General features: G+C 29.3%; 1 protein-coding gene across 1 annotated transcript in view; it reads left to right on the top strand.

The window, feature by feature from the left end:
- Nucleotides 1-305: 305 nt before the first annotated feature.
- The window catches only part of LOC129960510 (MFS-type transporter SLC18B1-like), a 107,022-nt gene continuing 88,034 nt past the window's right edge, over nucleotides 306-19,293 (top strand). The window contains exon 1 of the mRNA XM_056073986.1: nucleotides 306-453. The gene's annotated coding sequence lies outside the window, so the exon portion shown is untranslated. The remainder of the gene's footprint in view (nucleotides 454-19,293) is intronic.

The following is a 19,293-nucleotide window of genomic DNA, read 5'->3' as shown; positions in this document are numbered from 1 at the left end:
CTTTGCCTTATATACAATAAATACTATTAGAGATTGTAGTCATATTAATTCTATAACATCAGATATCTTTAATTCATTCAGTTGAATCCCATTTGTCATTTCAAAAAAGTGTAACTTTCAAACTTTCATTAATTGTATGCATCAACTCTTTGATTTTCCGGAACTTTGGCATGCAAACTTACCTCAGAATGTTACTCAGCATTATCGAAAACCATGTGCGAGATTTGAACAAAAGACTAGATAACAATAGATAAGTTACTGATTATATTTCGATAATTTATTTACCATTTGATGTGGTGTTTCTATTTCGAGAGCTTATGTGTTTTGAATCCAAGTACTTGTTTACATTAAAGAGTGAATAGGCAAATATTGATGGGAAAAGTTATTAAATCATTATTCAGTAACTCGGATATTAATTTCTTTCCTTGATCTTTTGCACGCCAAGAATATCTTGTAAGTAGGATCTACATTGTTTTATTATTTAAAGAAAGAATGCTTAATAATGTAGAGATTATATAGCGTTCTGCTATCATTTTTCTGTACGTGATTGTTTCAAACAAAAGAAAAAAAAATATTAGATTTGCTCTTAAATAGCAGATTTGCTCTTAAAAAATAGCAGATTGATTCTGTTAATTTTTCATCATTACTTATAAGGAGGTAATTGGCAATAGGAAACTCATCAAAATTACAAAATAAATCTGGATTGCTACAATTCGTGATGAGTAAATTCAATAGAAAATTTGTCGGTCGTCATCTAGCTTCTTATTTACAAGTTCATTGCAAATTTTTTACAAGTTAATTTTTTTTAATTCACTTATTAATTTGGAACACTTTTATAGTTAGTATTTAATCGTTATGGTTAGTTAAAATTGTTATTTTTAATACGTCATTTTTTCTAAGCATACTTGCGATACTTTAGTATTAAGCTCACTGTAATAGTTGCATTTTTAGTCTTTGTATATTCATAAATTGTGTTTTAAAGTTTTCTGTTAAAATTAAATTTATTTGATATTCCAAATCGGAATTTATAAATAAAGAATCTTCTCATCTCACAATTCATAAATAGTCACTGTTATATCCAAATGTGGTATGTCAAATTTGTTGGAACACTTTATTGAAGCAAAACACTTGCAAAGTTTCCTTGCTACATCTGCTCTCAAATTGCTGCACGTGGTTATTGTATGTTATGTTGACAAAAAATATCTTATGTCAGTAGTGGTTCCAAATGTTGCATCAAAATATATGTTTACGAGTATAATTGTTGGAACACTTTATAAACACAAAACATTTGCAAAGATTCTTTGCAACTTCTGCTCTTAAATTGCTGCACGTGGTTATTGTATGTTATGTTGACATAAAATGTCATATGTCACTAGTGATTCCAAATGTTGCATCAACATATATGTTTAAGTGTATAATTGTTGGAACATTTTATTAATACAAAAGACTTGCAAACGTTCTTTGTTACATCTGCTCTCAAATAGCTGCATGTGATTATTGTATGCTTTGCTGTCACAAAATGCCATATATTGCAAGTGACTCTGTTGTATCAAAATATATGTTTGGGTCTATATATTTTTTGACATGATACATTTTATTGTAACAGTGGTGAAATCTTCTAATGCCCTACCAGATAATAGAAATGCAATATTTTCTTTTAAGCACCGTCATTCACGGAACCGCTCCAAAACGTGCTTTTGAATCTTGGTTCAAAAAATGGCATAGATTAACTTTTAATTTGATTTCATCATTCATAATCATTTAGTACGCTAGTATGTTCCTGATTTCATACAATATGATTAAGATTTAAAGTACTTAAATAACATTTAACTCAAAAATTTTTTAAATATCCAATAATTCATAATAGTAGTTGCATCATTTTTAGTACAATAACCTTCTTTGAATAATCATTCTTAGATATTTATTCTTTTTTTTTTAATTTTCATCGAAATTAAAATGTGATTATTTTGTTGGATATTTTTCGTTAATTAAATAATTTTGCTACATTAAACAGAAATTAAAATGTTTACTTTTTGCAAAATCCTTCTTTTTAAAGCAATTTGTAAGGAAATACTAATACTTTATATTTCTATAGAAATAGATTCTGTCTGTTTCGATTGCGCTACAGTTTGATCTTGAATTTCAATTGCATCCCTATGAATTGAATTTATCGCGTTCACTTGTTGTTTTAAGAAACATCCTATCAAATAGTTGCTAGTACATTAAAGTTTCTTTTAATCTATACTTATAATAAAGCGCAATGTGTGTGTGTGTGTGTGTTGGCGCTCTACAGGCCAGACCGTTTGACATACAGCTACCAAATTTGGTACATGTATACCTTGGAGGTTGGGAATGTGCACCTGGGGTTTCTTTTTTCGAATTTTTAATTAGAATTTTAATTATTAATTAAAAACTCACTTTCCCGCCAAAAAAATCTTCCAGTTTCCCCACCGCCAACTTTTCCGCCAAAAAAATCTTCCATTATCCCCAGCGCCAAACGAGAAAGGCTTCAGTTTTTTTTCTCCCAACAGTAATGAGGCTAGGGTTAAAATTTTTCGGCGGATTATTTCAATCGGTTCTGTTTATTTTCTTAATGTTTGATGCATTTAAAATTAAACATTGTTAATGAATCAATCTTTCAGATTCATTCTGAAGTACTTTTGAATTAAAATAAAACAGAATAAAGGAAATTAAAAATTTCTAATCCGCATAGCGTTACCCCAACTGGCGTAGAAAAAATCACGTATTTGCGTTACGTAACCGGCGAAGAAAATTCACGCATGCGCATTCTGTTCTGATTGTTACCATGACAACGTTATCAATGGATGATTTAAATTATTTTTGGGTTAGTTGCATGCTTTTGTAAGTAAATTGTATTTATGTTAGTTATATATTTTTTGTATATGCTTATAGTTTTAAGTACATCGTTTTTTAAGTAGTTTTTTTAAAACCTGTTTTCAACCGTTTATTTTAAACGATTCGTTTTATTTTCTTAGTGTTTGATGCATTTAAATTTAAACATTGTTAATGAATCGATCTGCTCATAATGAATCTAAGAAAATTTTGTTGACCAACTCTTGAGATATTACATAAATTAAAAAAGATATTCTTTAGTGCCCATAAAGTTTAAACGCTGAGTGACTCTATTTTCAGTAATCAGATTATAAAAAAATGCTTTGTTTCAGTAAAATTATTATATTAATTGAAGATAAATTCTTTCCACTTTAATTTAAAGCATAAATTCTACCGTTTTCAACCGTTTATTTTAAACGATTCGTTTTATTTTCTTAGTGTTTGATGCATTTAAATTTAAACATTGTTAATTAATCGATCTGCTCATAATGAATCTAAGAAAATTTTGTTGACCAACTCTTGAGATATTAAATAAATTTAAAAAGATATTCTTTAGTGCCCATAAAGTTTAAACGCTGAGTGACTCTATTTTCAGTAATCAGATTATAAAAAAATGCTTTGTTTCAGTAAAAAATATTATTATATTAATTGAAGATAAATTCTTTCCACTTTAATTTAAAGCATAAATTCTACGGGTGCTAACAGAAAATGAGAGAGATACATATTACGTTATGACTGAAGGCCTTTATAATATTATGAATGAATTATATGATAATCAAAATTTGAAGTTTTAAAATATTTTGATGAAGAAGCTATTAAAGTAGAAATTGCATAAAATATTTAATTATTAAAATTTTAACGAACATTATGATTGGTGAACCGGCTGGTCGCCAAAGGCGGCTAGTATTAAAATAAATATGAATAAATTGGGATCAAAGCGAAAGGGTTTCAATTGAAACGAACATCAATTAAAAAGGTTTCATTGTATAACATATAAGCTTAGTTCATACATTTAAAAAGTGCACTTTATTATTTTTCACTACTTTTATCTTTCAAAGCTAATAAAAAAAATGCTACGTCATTGAAAAATCAAGCACAAAGTACTCCTATATTCCCTTGTACTGGTTTTGCAATTATAGAACATTTTCCTGATTCATAGGGATGCCCTTTGTTCATCAGTAGTAAAGAATTCACAGTGCGCGGATACATAATTTTTGATAAACGAGCAAGATAGGAGTTCTTTAAGTGACAGCTTTCTTCTTTTTCTTCATAACTAAGCAAGAAATACATTTTTAACATTTAACAAATTCTTTGTCTAGCCATGTCTGGAAACTATTCCTGATTCATAAGGATGCCTTTTGTTCATCAGCAATACGGTTCAGGGATATATAATTTTTGAAAAACGAGCAAGAGAGGAGTTCTTTACATGACAGCTTTCTTCTTCTTCTTCTTCATAATTAAGCAAGAAATGCATTTTTAAACATTGAAATAAATTCTTCGTTTAAGACATGTCTAGAAACTCCCCACAGCGGAAAAGAAGCCTTGTCGAGACGAGACATGCAAAGTACACAGCGCTGCAGAGCAGAGCTAGAGGCTTTGAGAACGCATTCTGTGTTTATATATATGGTGTCCCCAGAAAGTAGAACAAGAATTTGTCTCCTTAGACATATGCCTCCAATCACAAGTTTTCAATAAATAAGGTCGGCACTTGTATGAAAACATTTTGGCTTCTGTAGAGGTTGATAATAAAAAGTTTTTAAAAAATTAAATTTTTATTCGGTTCTCATAGTGCAAACGTGTCAATATACACGTTCGCTGCCAAGACTCACGCCTGATATTCGAGCCATCTATCTAATTGAATGACCCCTTCTTTGCTATCTCTTAACTGTAGAAGGGGTCATCTAATAAGATAGATGGTTTGGTACAATTACATATTATCTGTAACGCACAAGTGCGTCATGCGGCAGTCATTGCGTTAAAAATCTGTTTATATTACATTCATCTACGCACAAACAAAATTTTACGCTCTTATCTACAAAATTTCCAAAAATTTGCTTATTTCAAAATTTAGAGGGGATCTTCACAAATTTAGATGAAAATATTTATTTGGGAAATGCAAATTTATTCAAAGCAGAAAAACTTTCATAGAGAAATATTTGTTTAGTAGAATATCATCTAATAATCATGACTTAACAGAAATTTGCTAATCTCGTATGCTGATGTTCATTTTGATTGATCATTAATTGCAGCTTCAACTCTATAAAGAAAGTAAATAAAATTTGAAAAATTGAGGGTTTAAGATATCTCAGAGAAATAATGGAATACAGTAGAAAATAAAAATTTTTTAGTTAACAGTCTTATGTGGATATTAAGCCTCCCACTATAAAGACATATTTCAAGAACGAGGAACTTTTTGAAACATTATATGTAATAGTTATTCTAGCCCCGGTGCAGAAGAAAAACTAACGTCGTTTTCCGAATTCTCAGCAACATTTTAGGAAGAATATTTACAGAACGACTCAGTGCTTGCAAACGTACTTCTCCTAGGAGGAGGTGCTATACAAGTGATAGAGAAACTAGCATTTTGATTTCTTTTTCACATGTATGAGGAAAATTTTTCAAAATTTCAAAAACAGTAATGTTTTTTGAAACTAGCATTGAAAATTTGGTTTACCTAACATTTTAAAAATAATTTTTAAAGAAGCAACACTTCTCCATTATAATACCAAGTAGTTGTTTATGGAAATTTCTAAAACAGTAACATTTCAGAACATATCATCAACATGAATTTAATTTACCGGCATTATAAGAAGAATTCCTTTTAATATAGCAATACATCACAGTAATACTAACATTTAAAATGTACCTGATTTGAAAATATAGAAACGATATACAATTAAAACTTGGCAGATTAAATAAAATGCAATTAAATAAACATTTCATTTCTCAACATGAAATATCTTAAAATTCAAAATTTTTTAACACACAATAAAATTATAAGTTTTTTTCAAAATAAAATATTATTTCAATTTGTCAAATGTCAAAATGCTTAATTCAGCAGATTTCTTAGATTTCAAAAATCAATGAAATTAGTTCAAACATTTCAAAATTATTTTTGACATTACTAATTCTATGTACAACACAATTTTGAAGATGCTGGAATTTTTTTTTTTTTTTTTTTACTTATTTCTTATTTTATGTCCTATGCATTGTCACTCTTTGGGATAACGCATGGGATAAATCACAATGCCCATACTCCTTACTCCTTTTTCCCAAGACAGTTTCGTTCTTCGGACAGATACCTTGCAAGAATAATGATATTTTTGTCAATGGTGTCAAACCAGAAGATATCACTGTTGACATGAAACATTTGTACCGAAAAGCATTTGTCTCTTTTCGAAACATATTGTCTTTTTTTGTTTACATATTTTGATAAAAATTATTTTATCGTCACATATTTTAATTCATATTTGCATTTCTTTTGCTTTTGCAAATACTTAGAACATTTTAGAAATTACGAGCTACAAACAGTTCGATCTCATGTGACTACATTTTCTTTCAACCGTGTACTCAAAATGAACATCATATTCAAACATCTTGTAAAATAATACTTCATTTTATCACTATTTTTAATCAACAGATTTTATAGGTATTTTTTATTGTATATTATTTTTTATGTTATTTCTTCTACAGCATTTGAATCTTTGTACAATGTACATTTGTAATTATTTTGTTGTATTTTTGCATATTGTATAGTTGTTTCAAGCCATGATCCATGTTCAATTAGGTTATAAAGCTATTTAAACGTGTTTATTAAGTTGTCCCATCTTCACAAAAATATTTGATAGCAAAGGCAAAGCTATCAGATGAGGCTTGTGGAGGGAGGAAATCGTAATAATTTCTAATTAAAGTACGTTCTACAAACAATTTTCCAATCATTTGAACTCCGACTTCACTCTAGCCTCTGAGTTGCGTGGGTTTTAATTTCGCATAGAACTAAATTCTTTTCTTCAAATTCCTTTCATTTCTATTCCTTTCTGAAATTATATGAGTTCAAAATACTTTCTCATGCTCTCTTTTCTCTTGCTTTCTGATTTCCTGTTTGGTATGCTGTACTATACACATCATGGCTTTTAAAAAATCTTGATAACAGATAAAAATGTCGGCGTCCTTGCATAGGGGTAGCTCATCTTCCCCGTGATCTGGGCTTCCCGGGTTCGAATCCCGGTTCGGGCATGGTTGTTCTTCATCTGTGTTCTATCTGTGAGGTGTGTGAATGTGCCCGCCCCCTTGTAAAAAGGGGTTATGCAAGCGAATGTGTGAGTTTCATCTTCATATGAGCTAGAAGTTAGACTTCTGCCCTCGGGTGCTCAGGGGTCTTTACACTCAGAAGTTATTGTACCCCCTCTCCGTGGTAACGCGGTCACGACATCATCAACAGATAAAAATTGAACAAGTGTATTAAATAATGAAGAAGAAAAAACATTAAAGAGATCTTCGCTTGTTTTTCAGAGAATTATTTACATACGCATGCTCGCGCGCATGCGTACACACGCTTTTTTTCTATTTAAATTACTATCAAAATGCACAAACTCAGATTCAGTTTTCGGATCTTATCTCGGGACTTCTTTTTATAATTGAGTGAGTAGATTTGTTTTCGTAAAAATATGATCCTGTCCAAATACTGAAAGACTCGTTTATTATTATCCTTGCTTCATTTTCTTATATATTACTCATAGAAAGAGAAAGTTTTGAAATCCACTGAAATTTCGGTTTCAAATATTTCCAAGTTTTGAGTTTTCCTAACTCATAAAAGTTTTTTTTTTTTTTTTTTTTTTTTAACTGTTTCCTTGGGAATATGATTTCTGAAAAACAAATAGATTCAGGCGAATATGATTAGGTACGTAATCTCAACATAAAAATTGTAAATTTTTACGACATTTTGCATGAAATCAGTCAAAGGAAATGTCTGATTAAGAGTCAGTATATTTGTATACCTAATGACTCAGGAAGGAAAAAAAAAAAAAAAAAAACAGTGCTGTAATAGAAATTTGGAATATTACTTAATCCCAAGAATTGTATCTATATCCAATGACTTATAGATATTTATCATATTTTGGACTAAATCGGTAAATGGGTTGATTCTGTGTCGGTCGGTCTGTTTCGTATAAATATAGAAACGAAAACTAATAAACACAATACGGTAGAATTTCAGTACCTAATCTTTGCTCTAAAATCGCAAATGGCAGAAAACAAAAATTATCCTTGTTAAATTTTGAGAAAAATCCATTCAATACGACACAGTATTTTCTTTATTTATTTACTGAACAGAATTGCGCACACGTCTTATATTTAAACTTAATCTAACCCATGTGCTGTCAATCGAACAATCAAGTATGGAACAACGTCGAAAATATGTGCTAAATGGAGATATACTTCCAAATATTTATCGATTTATCCAGATTTTGAAATATTTTAAATTTTTGTCCAGATTTTGAAAAATTACGTTTGGTTTATCGTGAGAAAAATCTCTTCATTTCGCCTCAGTATTTTATATATTATTTTATTGAACAGAATTGCGTACATGCCTTATATTTAAACTTAATCTAACCAATGTGAAGTCAATCGAATTATCAAATATGGAATAATGTCGATCTATTGGAGATCTATTTGGAAATATTTATCTTTTTTTCCAGATTTTGAAATTTAACGAAAATATCTATAAGTAGACTCAGAATTTAAGAGAATAACTGGAAGTAAATTCAGTTTGTTGTAATTATTTTATAAAAAATGAACCACAGATTGCATTTGCAAGAATCTCCGAATTTTGAATAAATGAGTTTTACATTATTGAAAATGCAATTTTCAGTTTCCTTATACAGAAAAAATGACGCCATTGTTAAAATATTTATTGAAACGGAGTTCAATGACGAAAATGTTTACAATGGTGCCAATTCATATTCGCTTTATAAAGTGCGTCGCGCCAACTCAAATTTACAATCCATTGTATATCGTGTAATTGCTGCTCGTACTATAAGAGCAGTCCTCTTTCTGTTTGAAATAACTGATTATCTTTTGCTTTATATTTTCTTTGCTAAAGTAATTTCAGTTTTTAGATTAGAACTTTCATCCCCCTCCTTTGGTTTTTAAATTTTGTTTAATTCTTTCATATTGTTTTCTATTTAAAGTTGTGTCATTGCTACTAATTAACGTTATTAGATGAAGTCTGTTTAAAATTGCTTTTACATTTCTTTAATTTACAATGTATATGGATTGTATTATTTAAATTATTCATAATATTCATTCATATTTTATTTGTCAGTTTATAAATACGTGCAATCCCACCTGGAGACACTTCAGATATGAGAATAGGAAACTTCCGGTATTGTAATTACTTCTCGTTTTTCGGGTGGGTATATTAAAGCTGTAGAGTTAAATTGCCTCCACTTGCATGACACGAAGTGCTCTCTATAAAAGAGATTGTACCATGGCTGGTGATGGACATTAAGACACAGTCTTGCTTCCGTGCTTCCTCGACGATAGTCATTTAGTTTACCCGGGATGTTTAAGCAGGGTCCGTCGTAGACTACGACGGCCCCTCCTTAATGTCCATATGATTAGTCGTAGACTACGACGGACTAATAATGACTCCATCGTAGTTATAAATGCGTTAAGCTTAACTATCCCATTCAAGTTTTATTTGTCAATTCTTTTAATAACTTAGGATTTTTAAATAGAAAAAAAAGTGCATTATCAAACAATACTGCGTTGTTGTTTTTTCTTTCTTTTATTCTAGCTACGAAAATTTGAACAATAATGTCCATATGATTGCTGCAGTATAGCCTATTTTTTGGCTCTTAAACCATTAAACTTAAATCAACAAACCTGTTACGTAAGCATGTTGCCCCGCCTCTCACTTGTAACGCCCTCTAGCGGTATATGTAAAAAACCATCAGTCTTTGTAACATCATCGACGTAGCAGCACGCCGAAAGGCAAAGCTCAAAGAAACTCCCCAAAGCGGAGAAACAAATAAAATCATTAAAAAACCAAAAAAGGTCCGCCATTATTATCGAATCTCTCCAAAACCAACCTTAATCAATAATGTCTTTTCCTAACTCACTATTTTAACTGCATAAGATGAAAGTAGAATAGTACACAGCCATACAATGCAACATTTAGTTGCATATTTTCTTGACATATTCAACATTTAGTTGCATATTTTCTTGATATATTCAACATTTAGTTGCATATTTTCTTGATATATTCAACATTTAGTTGCATATATAGTGTGATCTTAGTTTTGCCTCGTCACTATGAGGTCACCTGAGTTCATTTTGTTTAATGGATACAAAATTTAATTTTTTTTTTAACTTATTAAAAAAATCTATGGTATTCATGCTATTGTAAAGACAAGAATTACAGAGCAAATCGAGAATTTTATAAATATATCTTTTCACTGAGAATTTTACGAGCAAATATTAATAGAGCATTAATGAAAGATATTTTTCTAATTTTTTAATTTTTATGCTTTTTCAAGTGCAGATTTCTATAAAATTCATCTTATTTATCATCACTGATAACAAACTTACTTTGCATTTTTAATGTGCATACTTATTCTACCCCGGTATTTTACTAACAATTCCGATTCTTTAAATATTTCCCGAATTGACAAATTTTTTTGCACTTGACAGTGCGAATTATTTATAAAAACAATTTATTTATTTCCTTTTATTATGATTTAATGAGTTCGCATGCAGTTTTAATTTTGATAAATATTTGGCCCAAATTTTGCATTTCTTTCTCTTTTTTCTTATTTTTTAATCGACTTGGGTTGTTTATGAAACATGTTGTTACATATATTACAGTTCTATGATATTTTATTGAAAATATTTTTTTTAATTTTATAATTAGTTCTCGTTATTGTCCGCTAGTTAGAACAGTTTTGTATTTTTAGTTTCCATCTTCTTGTTTTCTAATTTTATTTGGATTTCCATTCTTCTCTTCTTTTCATAATTTATCAAGTTACCATACACATGATAATTAGTATACATGTATTATTTTTATATTTTAGTATTTTTGTAACTAAATTGGCTAAATTTTATATATACAGAGTGGTTATAACTAAAGTTCCACTTTGAAATGGTCATAAAATTAAAACTACTGGACAAAATGTTATCAAACTTGGTAATAGTTTAAAGGAGGTCATGGGAATTTCTTTTCCACCAAAAATAAAAGAAATCAAAAACTCACCACTAGGAGAAAAATGGCGTTGTATGCAGTATTGTTAAACAAAATAGAACATAAAGACATCGGTTTAAAATGTGGTTAATCGTTTTTATAACGTGTAACAAAGCATGTTCAATGTGTGTTATTTCCAAAAGCACTGTTTATGGTGATAATCTAAACAGTTTGGCGGAGCTGAAAGATGCGATACGCCGATATGTGTGTAACATTTCTCCTGATATGCTAAGACTACTGCTGAGAATGCAGTAATGCGATTTAACTTGCTTTCAGAAAATGATGGAAGTCACATTGAACATGCTTTGTAACACGTTTCAGAAACGATTAAAGATGTTTTAAACCGATGTCTTCATGTCCTATTTTGCTTAACAATATTGCATACAGCAGCATTTCTGCCCTGGTGTTGAGTTTTTGAACTTTTTTTTTTGGTCTAAACGAAATACCCATGGCCTTCTTTAAACTATTACCAAGCTTGATAACATTTGGTCCAGTACTTTTCCTTTTATGACCATTTCAAAGTGTAACTTCAATTATAACCACCCTGTATTTTATAAAGCAGTGGACCTTAATTAAAATCAAACACTTTAATTATACACTTTGATTTTACTTGATATGTTTTTTATTTGTAAAGATGGGATTTCGTAATTGATTTCGCACTTTACTTTTAGATGTGCTAGGATTTAAAACTTTGTAAACTTATATCCTCTGATCGACAATATGCTATTTTAATTTTTCAGACCTTAATAATAAATTTATTGATTGATGTTATTAAAAGTTGATTCAAAAGAGTGTGCCGTTTAGTAATGAATGTGAGAAAAAATTGAATTCAATACTCACTCGAATTCAATTTAATACTCCGAAATATTTATAACAAGGAATTATAAATGAATGATTAAAAAGTATACAATATTTAAAATAAAAAAAAAATTATGCCCGATAGCACACAAATAAAGTTGTTAAAAACTGTTTTTGTTAAATTTATTTTGACAAATAGTAAAGATCGGAACCAGTAGTTTGCTCAATGCTGTGATGCCTTTCTGCAATAGTCCAACGATTAGTTGCCTAATCCAATTTGTTTTGCATTAATTAAAATTAGAGTTTTGCTTTGAACTTCAACAAAACTGTTATTTGACGGAAGTGCAATTGACCTAAATTTTTAGTCCCGAAAGGATATTATTATTCAGCTAGAAGATATGCCGTTTATACGGGTTGTTACCTTGTTACTAATGGATATGATTGTCGCAGATTAATTATCGATAGTTGTAGTAGAAAATCTCATGCATATTGGAAGAGTACTTAAGAAACAAGCAAAAATTGTTATTTGTGTAATATATATGTAATATTAAAATTAAATATATTGTAATACTAGCCCCGTTTGGCGACCAGCCAGTTCGCCAATCTTAATGTTCGTTTAAATTTTAATAATTAAATAAGTTGAACCGGAGTTTAACCCCCTTCTTCGCCAAGTTGCGATAACGCGCCAAAGCTGGCAATCTTTATTATGCACTATAATTGAACATCTGCTCAAGGCCGTTGTTGGCGACTATTAAAAATTGAGCCAAGCAGGGGGTTAAACTCCGGTCGTAACATTAAATATTTTACGCAATTCCAACTTTAATAGATTCTTCAGCAAAATATTTTAAAACTTCAAATTTTGATAGTCATATAATTCACTCATAATATTATAAAGGCCTTCAGTTATAACGTGATATGTATCTCTCTAATTTTCTGTTACCCCTCGTAGAATTTATGCTTTAAATTAAAGTGTAAATGATTAATCTGCAATTAATATAATAATATTTTTTACTGAAACAAAGCATTTTTTTTAATAATATTATTAATGATAATAGAGTCACTGAGCGTTTAAACTTTATGGGCACTAAAGAATATCTTTCTTAATTTATGTAATATCTCAAGAATTTGTCAACAAAATGTTCTCAGATTCATCATGAACAGATCGATTAATTAACAATGTTTAATTTTAAATGCATCGAACACTAAGAAAATAAAATGAATCGTTTAAAATAATCGGTCGAAAACAGGTTAAAAAAAACTACTTAAAAAACGATGTACTTAAAACTATAAGCATATACAAAAAAATATATAACGAACATAAATACAATTTAATTACAAAAGCAAGCAACTAACCTAAAAATAATTTAAATCATCCGTTGATAATGGTTGTTATGGCAACAATCAGAACACAATGCGCCTACGTGAATTTTCTTCGCCAGTTACGGTAACGCAAATGCGTGAATTTTTCTTCGCCAATTGGGGTAACGCTATGCATATTAGACATTTTTAATTTCCTTTATTCTGTGTTATTTTAATTCAAAAGTACTTCAGAATGAATCTGAAACATGGATTAATTAACAATGTTTAATTTTAAATGATTAAAACATTTAGAAAATAAACAGAATCGTTTGAAATAATCCGTCGAAAAATGTTAACCCTAGCCTCATTACTGTTGGGAGAAAAAAAAAAACTGAAGCCTTAATCATTTGGCGATGGGAAAAATGGAAGATTTTTTTAGCGGAAAAGTTGGCGGTGGGGAAAATGGAAGATTTTTTGGCGGGAAAGTTAGTTTTTAATTAATAATTAAAATTCTAATTAAAATTTCAAAAAAAGGACCCCAGGTGCACATTCCCGACCTCTAAGGTATACATGTACCACATTTGGTAGCTGTATGTCAAATGACCTGGCCTGTAGAGCGCCAACACACACACACACACACACACACACACACATTGAGCTTTATTATAAGTATATAGATTAAAAGTTTTATTTTCTTGCAGTATGACCCTCTCTATTCATAAGCTCATGAACACTCAAATGAAAATTAATCACTATAATCGGTTTGAAGTAAATAATGATCCACTAAAAGAAAAGCAAAATGCAATGCCAAAAAGAAGATAAAAATAATGTTGAAAGAAAATAACAGCAATTCCTCCAATTGAAACGAGAATACTACGAATCAGCATGTATATAAAATAATAAAAATTACAGACATCGGCTTTTTAAACTTTGTTACTATCCAGCATAAAAAATAAAAATTCAAATAAAATGTGAAATTTGATTCCATAATTAATTTTCATTAATGCTTACCTTTATTCGCACACCGATATATCTGTCAATTTAAGTATAAAAAAGAAACCTGTCTTAGTTGCTAAACGTCAAATGAGAATTTGGGATTTCGCTCCCGATAATACCGCAAACCAAAAGGGCGGGGATATTTTTGACTCAACCCAGCGTTGCAGACATTGAGGAACGATTATATATATACTGATCTTGAAAGTTCTTTATGATCTAATTTTAAAAAATAAATATTGAAACCAATTCCGTCCTCTTTTGAAATAAATTGTGAACTAGTGTTCCTTTTAAATTTCTTGAGACTTAAAAAATTTAACCGAAATAACTTATAGTTAATATATTATGCTGCAGGAGATAAACTACTTGTAAAATTGACATATTACCTATTTTAAAAATTAAATATTCTATTTTTTTTATTGTACCTATTTGAAATGTGAGTTACAAGCCTAGTGAGACTAAATAATCATTCCTACCTCATGGAGTTTCATCCGTACCAATTAGGAAAGCTTTCAATAGATATCTTTAAAAAAATGTTTATAACAAATCGTGTTTTTAGAATTAAAAGAATAAATATTTAATAACAGTTCGGATAAAAACCTAGTCAAGTCCAGGATAAATTTTTTGTGGGTCCCTGGTACTGAAATTCTTTTGGGCTTCCTGAACACATCAAAAATATATACTTATATGTCTGAAATTGTCAGTCATTAAATTTTAAAAATAATCTAATTTAGAATACTTATAATCATCATAATTGCATTTATACTTATTGTAACTGTTATATTATTTAATTTATTCAGTTAGTATAATTATTTTTTCTGATAATTAAATTAATGTTTTAAATTCAGAAATTTCATTTTTATATCCTAAATGCGCATAATGTAATTGAAAGAAATTAAGGAGTCAAAAGAAAGAGATGCGATTAGGTATTACTTAGCAACATAATGTTGTGCATTATTAATAAATAAATAACTATTATTTCCCAAACAATATTTAATGTGCTTCAAATCTCGAAAAGAGTGTTTATTTAATTTTAAATATTGAAATCTGATAAAATATTAATGATAAAAATAAAAGGAATATGTCCATTTCTGAGTCCCTAATGGTACCTGTTGCAGTTTGCTTTTAACTTTCGTCTGATACACTGATCTACCGCCTTCATAATTGCTGTTCTGTTTTTACTGCTGAGTTGGTGGCAATTTTATGTGCTCTGCAGAAAATTTCACCTTCTACACAGCGTAAATTTATTATCTATACGGATAGCATGAATGCTTAGGAGACACTTTCGCATTAACATAATCGGATGCATCCGATTGCTATTAAAATTTTGTTTACTTTGCGACTACTGCAGAATGATGGATTTCAAATCCTTTTCTGTTGGGTTCCGAGTCATGTCTTCGAACATTGGACTTTCCTTTTGAGATATTAGGAGGTATTTTAATCATCATATTTTTTCTACTTGGCAAAAGACGTGGGATCTGTAGATCCATAATAAATTATATTAAAAATGTCATTGGTTTGTGGCCTGTTATTCCTATACATGAGATGGATGTCAAAATGGCGCTTCTCCGTATAGGACACTCTCGCTTCACCCACAAACATCTTATATTTGGTGAAAATCCGCCTACTTGCAACAAATGTCAAGCTCATTTTACACTTCATCATATTTTGACAAAACATGACGTACATTTAAAACTGTATGGCATGACGTACATGTTGGACATGGTTCACTAAATAAAGGGTGTTTGTGGCTGCGGCGAGTATGACCAATGCGGAACCGACTTATTTAACATCTAACCCAAGCACTGAGATGGTAGGCCAAAAACGAATCATTGGCTCGAGCGAATGCAGCTTGTTGAAAGTCTGCTGATCCCAAGATCGTTGTCACAACATGCAGACATGACGAGCAAAAAATGCCTTTGCATCGCCATATGGAAGTTATCACTGATGTATTTCATGAAAATTCTTCCTATTTATTAGTGCACTTAAATTTTCGTTGCTCAACAGTTAATAGAAAAGTTCCGAAAAAAAAAGTTGATATTTAAAAGGTATGAAATATTATTCCCATTCAGAATTTTTGTTTACTAATTTCGACTTCAAAAATAATAACATTGATATTGAATCTAAATGGCATAGTTAAATTGAGGTCAAACATGGCATAGTTTTGTTTATGATGTCATTTATTTTAGAAATAGGAATGATTTTTTTGATAAAATTGTGCCGTATAATCAGTTCTCACAAATGTAAGGTCCGAAACTAGTACTTACAAGTAGAAAAAAGGATAAACATTGTAAATTAAGCTGTATTTGATAAAAATGTTGAGATAAGAAAAGATTAACTGTTTACTAATTCAGCTATTGTATAAATGCAGCCGCAAATAATTTATTCACGCGACCTCTTTATTTTTTCACACTTTTATTTATATTTAATTTTTCATTATGTCATGAGAGATCTTTCGAATTTTTATCGGCTTATTTATAAACTGTGCATAAAGTCTAGTTTTTAATACAACCTTCGCAAAGTTTCGGTTCATTTCTTACATTTATTTAAAACACAGAAAAGTATTTATTGAGAGTTTAACTATTTTTTATTCGCTCTGAACAGTTTTTAAAAATCTTTTGTTCTTTCTTTGGATTTTAAATACAGCACTAGTCTTAAATTTACCAACTATATATATCTCATGACTACTTTGTACTGGAACTATTTAAAAACCCCTGTGAATGGCGCAGCTTGTCCTAAATTGGACCTTGTGCCAATAAACCGCATCATACCATGACTGCTTTGTAGATTTTTTAAAAATTATACTACAGAAATAATACTTTACAAATATCTACATAATAAATTTATTGTTTTTAGTCATAAAAGTATACATATAGATATGATTCAATTAAATTTTGTAATACACTGACTGCATACATTTATATGAAATTCTAAGAAATGTGCTAAATAAAACATATTAATAGTTTTTCCTGAAATCAGCAGGATAATATATAATGAATTAAAAAGAAATATCCCTGAAAAGGTAGAAATAAATAAATAATTACTAACATAATTATTTATAAAGAAAAAACGAACTAATTAACGTGAAACATATAGTAGAATATCTTTTAAAATCAATTTTATAACCATCAATAACGATGGAGAACAAATATAGTCTTTCATGGATTGTTTCATAAAAATCATTAAGCAAAACATCAGGCTTAGTTTCGAAATATCCAACAAAACGTGCTAATAGGTTTTAAAAATTATTCTTCATTTAAGTATCACACACACACACATTCTAAAACAGTATTTTTATGTACAGCTGAAAAATAATTACGATGCGAAAAACACTTTTCCATCTTAATGAATCATAACTTATATAACTGTTTTCAAATAACTTCTGCGATTTTATTTTTCATTTATAGCAGCTATAAAATGTGTTTAACAATACTGTTCTCACGACTTTCCTTTGCACCTGAATGTTTGATGGTGTTCCTATTCATTAGTAATTGTCAGCAGCATTGTGACGTTGATCAAAAATTTTATTTGCAATAGAAGACAATAGAAAACCCGAAGATATATCTCGATAGCATTTGAACAAGAATTAGTACCATTATTTTGGAGAAGAAAGAGTATTGGTAACGCTATTTTTAATGTCACAATTATGTTATAATATTTTCAGTAGAAGTTTATTATGATTGACACCATTTTATGTATATCAAAGCGTTTTTAAAATTCATCAAAATAACTTCTTAATCAAAATAATTTCATCAAAATGTTTTCATTAAGGAAGTATAAAATAAAGGTAAAAAAATATTATTAAAAACATTACACATTATTAAAAATAAATATTGGGTAAACTGTTATATATCTAAAGATAGACAATTGGGTGTGTAAAGATTTTTTTTTTTTTTTTTTTTGAAATTTCTAGATTTGAATTTTTTTCTCTATCAAACGACTTTTAATTTTTTTTAAAATATAAATAAAAATCAAAGTTTGTTTTTTGAACATTAAAAATGTAAAATTTAAAATGTTAATTAACAGAAAAAATATTATATCTGCGTCATAAAATTTTAGTCTCCCGGATTAGTTGTAAAATACAAGTCTATTGTTGACGATTCCATTTGCTTCTCATCTATGTTTTACTAACAAATTTCTTACAGCCATGCAAATAAAAACTATTTCAAAATTGAAATCTGTTTATAGGACTCATCGTATTTTTTGTTTTATGAATAATTAAGTTCATTTTTGGTGTGAGAGAAATAAAATTATGAAAAGACTTAAAAATAATTTTACTAAAAAAGACTACAAATATTATTCACTATATTTTATTCTTATAGAAAGTAAAGTTCTATGCAATGTCTATTTCCGAACTATTTTAGTTGCAGATGTAAAATGATGCTTTGTTTCAGATTTTGGAGGATATTTTCTGTTCAATAATCTTGATCTAATGAATCCATCTCATTTTTTTGAAATTCTAAATGTACTTTAAAGCTTTTATAATATACTTTACAGTTATTTCTATTTCTTGTATATGCGAAAGAATTTTTACACTGCTAGTGTCTGTTTCTGTGAGCAACTCTAGCTCTTGTTCACTTTAGGTAGTTATGAGAAGCGGTTCTATGATTGTTGTAAAATGCCAATTAGTAAGATCTATGTAATCCTTTATCTCAAAATTAATTTATGGCGGTTTGCAGACATTCTTATCTCTTAAATCTAATAGTAGAGTTTTTCGTATACTTTCGCTTGCCAGGTATCTAGTAGTTTTTCATGAATCAAACAACATGCACAAAAGGAAAATCTCTGGATGTGCCATAAATGTGTTTCTCTGTCAAGTTGATTGAACAATAGATTTGTGTTCATATTCCAAGTACTAGAAGATTTGCACTATCTTAAAAACGTTTTGTATAGAAATAAATGATGGATATTATCTCATAGCAAGCCAAGAAGTAGCATAAATTATCATGTCAGACTTAGCCAGTTTTTTTTCAATTGCAGATCAAATGATGTAATACATAAACGTAAAATTCATTTACCATTGCTAGTAATCTTGCATATGAGATGTTTCCAAGGTTTCTGATGAATCCAAAATCCACCTCAGAAATGAGACTAAAAAACTAATAATTAAG

Source organism: Argiope bruennichi, chromosome X2 (genome assembly GCF_947563725.1).
Source record: "Argiope bruennichi chromosome X2, qqArgBrue1.1, whole genome shotgun sequence".
Lineage (NCBI taxonomy): Eukaryota > Metazoa > Arthropoda > Arachnida > Araneae > Araneidae > Argiope > Argiope bruennichi.
This window is presented reverse-complemented; position numbering and strand designations above follow the sequence as displayed.